The sequence below is a fragment of the Mesoplodon mirus genome, assembly GCF_964341445.2.
Source record: "Mesoplodon mirus genome assembly, chromosome: 6".
Classification (NCBI taxonomy): Eukaryota; Metazoa; Chordata; class Mammalia; order Artiodactyla; family Ziphiidae; genus Mesoplodon; species Mesoplodon mirus.
In genome coordinates, this window is record NC_138982.1 from 57556313 (window position 1) to 57561401 (window position 5089).

Sequence of the window (5089 nt, forward strand, 5' to 3'; positions counted from 1 at the left end):
GATAATCTTTCTTAATTCCTTTAGCATTTTTATTATCTCCTCTTGGACTTGGGGTCTAGTAGGCTGATGAGGCCTGATCATCATTTGTTCTTTCAGGGGATTTCTCTTGTTCTTTTAGTTGGGAGTAGTTCCTCTGCTTTTTATATTACCTAACTTTCTTGTCTTTATGAATTTAGGAGAAATAGTTACCTACTGTGGTCTTGGAGGTTTTTTTGTTTTGTTTTGTTTTGTTTTGTTTTGTTTTTAATGTGGGATCATCCCTCTGTAGACTGTTGTCCAATATTTTTAGTGTGAGGTCTTGTTTTGGTATGGATCCAGCCACATCCTTCCTTAGAGTGTGCTCACCATTATCCCCTTGATGGGGAGTGTGAGTGGTGGTATACTGCCCAGAGCCTGTGCTGGATGTGGGGTGGGGCCTCCTCTTTACTCCATGGCTGTCACTGCCCTGTCAGGGGCAGGGTCTCCTCACCCATTGTTGGAGTAGAAGCCCTGAGGGTCGGGTTTGATCAGGCTCTGTTGTCCTTGAGTGCATGCCTTGCCCCAAAGTTGGTGTTCACTAAAGCAAGTAAGGCCCCTGTGGTCACAGTGAACCTATGCATCACCTGTGTAGGTGTCTGCAGTTCCTCCCAGAAGTAGCCCAAAGTTGCATCACTTTCTCCATTTTGTTCAACCGAGACTTAGTGCTAGGCTGTGGTGTGGAGTAGGCGGGGGTTGGTGGACTGTGGCTACAGGAATGGAGATGACTGTACAGCCACCTGGGACCTGCGCTGCCTCTGTGGTAGACCTCTCCCAGGATCTGTCTGCCCCAGATGTGGTGTAAAGTGGGTGGAGCTGGAGCACTCCCACTGGGAAATGAACAGTCATGTATTCCTGCCCAGGGCCTGTCCATCCAAGACTCAGCACCCAGTGCCTGCCTGTTCCTGTGGTGCCACCTGGTGTACACCGACAGTGTGCACTGCAGCCACACCTGTGCCATGCACACATGGACAATGGGCTCCATGGTTTGGCCCAGGTCACACCCCAGGTGCCCTGTCTGTCTCTGCGCAGCTAGACCAGATCTCTGCCATGATCTCACGCCATGTTGCAGTGTGGAGTGAAGGGGCCCTGGGTGTTTGCACCTTCCAACTGGGAAGCTTGGCAAGTCAGCAGCCAGCCATTGGTGCATGTCTCTCTCCATCCTGATGTTAGGAAGCCCACACAGGCATGCTTCTCCAGCCCCTCTATCTGTTCCAGAAGATTTCTCAGCAGGCAAGAGGGCTTCCCCAGGGTGAAGGTCTGCCCACGTGGACCTTCTCTTCCTTACAGATCACTCCCAGGGGCAGAGTCCCATCCTGATGACTTTTTTTCCCATCCTACTCTGGTTATATAGAGATCTTTCTTGCAGCTTTGGCTGTGTAGGAGATCTCTTGCCAGTTTCTAGTTGGTTTTCTGTGAGAATTGTTCCACATGTAGATGCATTTTTGATGTGTTTGTGGAGGGAGGTGAGCTTCACATCCTCCTCTGCCATCTTGATCTCCCTCCCTATATCGCTTTCAATTTCCTAACTGCTGTGTGGTAGCATCTGAAATAAGCTTTGTAGAAATGTAGTGTGTTCCCTGAGCAGTGAGAGTACTGGTGTTGGCTGGGCATTCTTCCTGACTGGCAGTTTTGCAATCCAAATTGCAGATGTTTACAGTTGGCTTGGTACCAATTTTCTCAAAGTCTAAGGTTGTGCATATGTGGAGGACCTTGCAAGGGGACCTTGTCCCCTGATTATATCAGTCAAGGAATTGTAGTTTGGACAGAAGTCCACCTACCTCAGAAGAGTCCAGTCTTCATAGAACCATAAAGTTAAGGACTTTAGATTATGTAGTTCAAAATTTGCCTTACATTGGAGGAAACCAAAGCTCAGAACCCAGAGGTTTTACTCCTTTTTTCAGAGGAGTCTCAGTCTGTCTTTTAGAAGTACGATCACCCCTTAGTCAAACATCTGACTCTTGTATGAATACCCCTGGTGCCTTTCATCAGGAGGGGAGAGGATGGCAGTGAAGGGATGGATTCAAGCCTGAAGGTCAAAACTACAGTTGCTCCTCCTTTAATATTTTTTTAAACCTTGTTTTAACACCACATTATTTATGAGATTGAAGTTCAATGCTGGTACCTTTGTTGTTCACATCAGTTAAAGGTAACCACAAGAGGAGAGGTCCTGAAGGGTTCTGGCAGACAGCATGGCACAGGGTTAGAGTATACTGGCCTCAGAAATTAATTTGAGCCAGGCTTGAATTCTCCATCAACACTTATATGCTCAAATTACTTGAGCACCCTGTGCTTCAAGGGGAGATAGCTATAATTGCCTCAAAGGGTTGTTATGAGGCATAAATGATATGATGCATGTCAAGTGCTCACCAATTAGTGCTCCAATTCAGCATCATTTTGTTAAATAAAAAATATAGATTTCTTAAGTTCAGCATATATGATTTGAAAAGTAAAAACAAAATGAAAACACACAAAGGAAAAGGCCAAATCTGAATAAATTCCCAGCACAGAAATCTTTGAGGTTGTGCATTTGGTACATTGTGTATCCTAATTTATTTATTGTTTTTATTATTTTTTATTGAAGTATAGTTGATTTACAGTATTGTGTTATTTCTGCTGTACAGCAAAGTGATTCAGTTATACATATACACATTCTTTTTCATATTCTTTTCCATTATGGTTTATCACAGGATATTGAATATAATCCCTGTGCTATATAGTAGGACCTTGTTGTTTACCTATGCTATATATACCAGTTTGCATCTGCTAATCCCAAACTCTCAATCCATCCCTCTCCCACCCCCCTCCCCCTTGGCAACCATCAGTCTATTCTCTATGTCCGTGATTCTGTTTCTGTTTCATAGATAGGTTCATTTGTGTCATATTTTAGATTCCACTATAAGTGATATCATGGTATTTGTCTTTCTCTTTCTGACTTACTTAACTTAGTGTGATAATTTCTAGTTGTATCCATGTTGCTGCAAATGGCATTATTTCATTCTCTTTTTATGGCTGAGTAATATTTCATTGTATATATGTACCACATCTTCTTTATCCATTCCTCTGTTGAAGGACATTTAGATTGTTTCCATGTCTTGGCTATTGTGAATAGTGCTGTGATGAACATAGGGGTGCATGTGCCTTTTTGAATTATAGTTTCATCTGGACATATGCCCAGGAGTGGGATTGCTGGATCATATGGTAATTCTGTTTTTAGTTTTCTGAGGAACCTCCATACTGTTTTCCACAGTGGCTGCACCAACTTATATTCCCACCAATAGTGTAGGAGGGTTTCCTTTTCTCCCCACCTTCTCCAGCAGTTGTTATTTGTAGCCTTTCTAATGATGGCCATTCTGACTGGTGTAAGGTGGTACCTCATTGTAGTTTTGATTTGCATTTTTCTAATAATTAGCAATGTTGAGCATCTTTTCATGTGCCTATTGGCCATTTGTATTTCTTCCTTGGAGAAATGTCTCTTTAGGTCTTCTGCCCATTTATTTGATTGGGTTGTTTGTTTTTTTGTTTTTGTTGAGTTGTATGAGCTGTTTGTATATTTTGGAAATTAAGCCCTTGTTTGTTGCATTGTTTGCAAGTATTTTCTCTCATTTGTAGGCTGTCTTTTCTTATTATGGTTTCCTTTGCTGTGCAAAAACGTGTAAGTTTGATTAGGTCCCATTGGCTTAATTTTGTTTTTATTTCTATTGCCTTGGGGGACTGACCTAAGAAAACATTGGTACAATTTATGTCAGAGAATGTTTTGCCTATGTTCTCTTCTAGGAGTTTTATGTGTCATGTCTTATGTTTAAGTCTTTAAGTCATTTTGAGTTTATTTTTGTGTATGGTGAGAGGGTGTGTTCTAACTTCACTGATTTACATGCAGCTGTCCAACTTTCCCAACACCACTTGCTGAAGAGACTGTCTTTTTCCCTTTGTATATTCTTACCTCTTTTTTTCAAAGATTAATTGATTGTAGGTGTGTGGGTTTATTTCAGGCTCCCTATTCTTTTCCATTGATCCATATGTCTGTTTTTGTGCCAATACCATGCCGTTTTGATTTCTGTAGCTTTGTAGTATTGTATGAGTCTGGGAAGGTTAAGCCTCCTGCTTTGTTGTTTTTCCTCAGGATTGCCTGGGCAATTCTGGGTCTTTTATGGTTCCATATGAATTTTAGGATTATTTGTTCTAGTTATGTGAAAAATGTCATCAGTCACTTGATAGGGATTGCATTAAATCTGTAGATTGTTTGGGGTACTATGGCCATTTTAACAATATTAATTCTTCCAATCCAACAGCATGGGATATCTTTCCATTTCTTTGAATCATCTTCAGTTTCCTTTATTAATGTTTTATAGTTCTCTTTCACTTCCTTGGCGAGGTTTATTCCTAAGTATTTTATTTTCTGGGTTGCTTTTCCTTTATGACATTTCATTTTTGGTGTAAAGAAATTCAACCAGTTTCTCTATGTTAATCTTGTATCCTACTACCTTGCTGAATTTATCAGTTCTAGTAGTTTTTGTGTGGAGTTTTTAGGGTTTTCTATATGTAGTATCATATTATCTGCATATAATGACAGTTTTACCTCTTGCCTTCCAATTTGGATATAACTTATTTCTTTTTCTTCTGTGATTGCTGTGGCTAGGACTTCCAATACTGTGTTGAATAGAAGTCTTGGGAGTTGGCATCTTTGTCTTGTTCCAGATTTTAGCAGTGAGTATTATATTGGCTGTGGGTTTGTCATAAATAGCTTTTACTATTTTGAGATATGTTCCCTCTATACCCACTTTGGTAAGAGTTTTTATCATGGATATATGCTGAATTTTATCAGTCTTTTTCTGCATCTACTGAGATGATCATGTGGTTTTTGTCTCTTGTTTATGTGGTGTATCACATTGATTGATTTGCATATGTTGAATCATCCTTGTGAACTTGGGATGAGTCCCACTTGTTCATGGTGTATGATCTTTTTTATGTGCTGTTGGATTTGGTTTGTTAATATTTTGTTGAGAATTTTTGCATTTATATTCATCAAAGATATTGGCCTGTAATTTTCTTTTTTGGTGGTATCTTTGTCTGG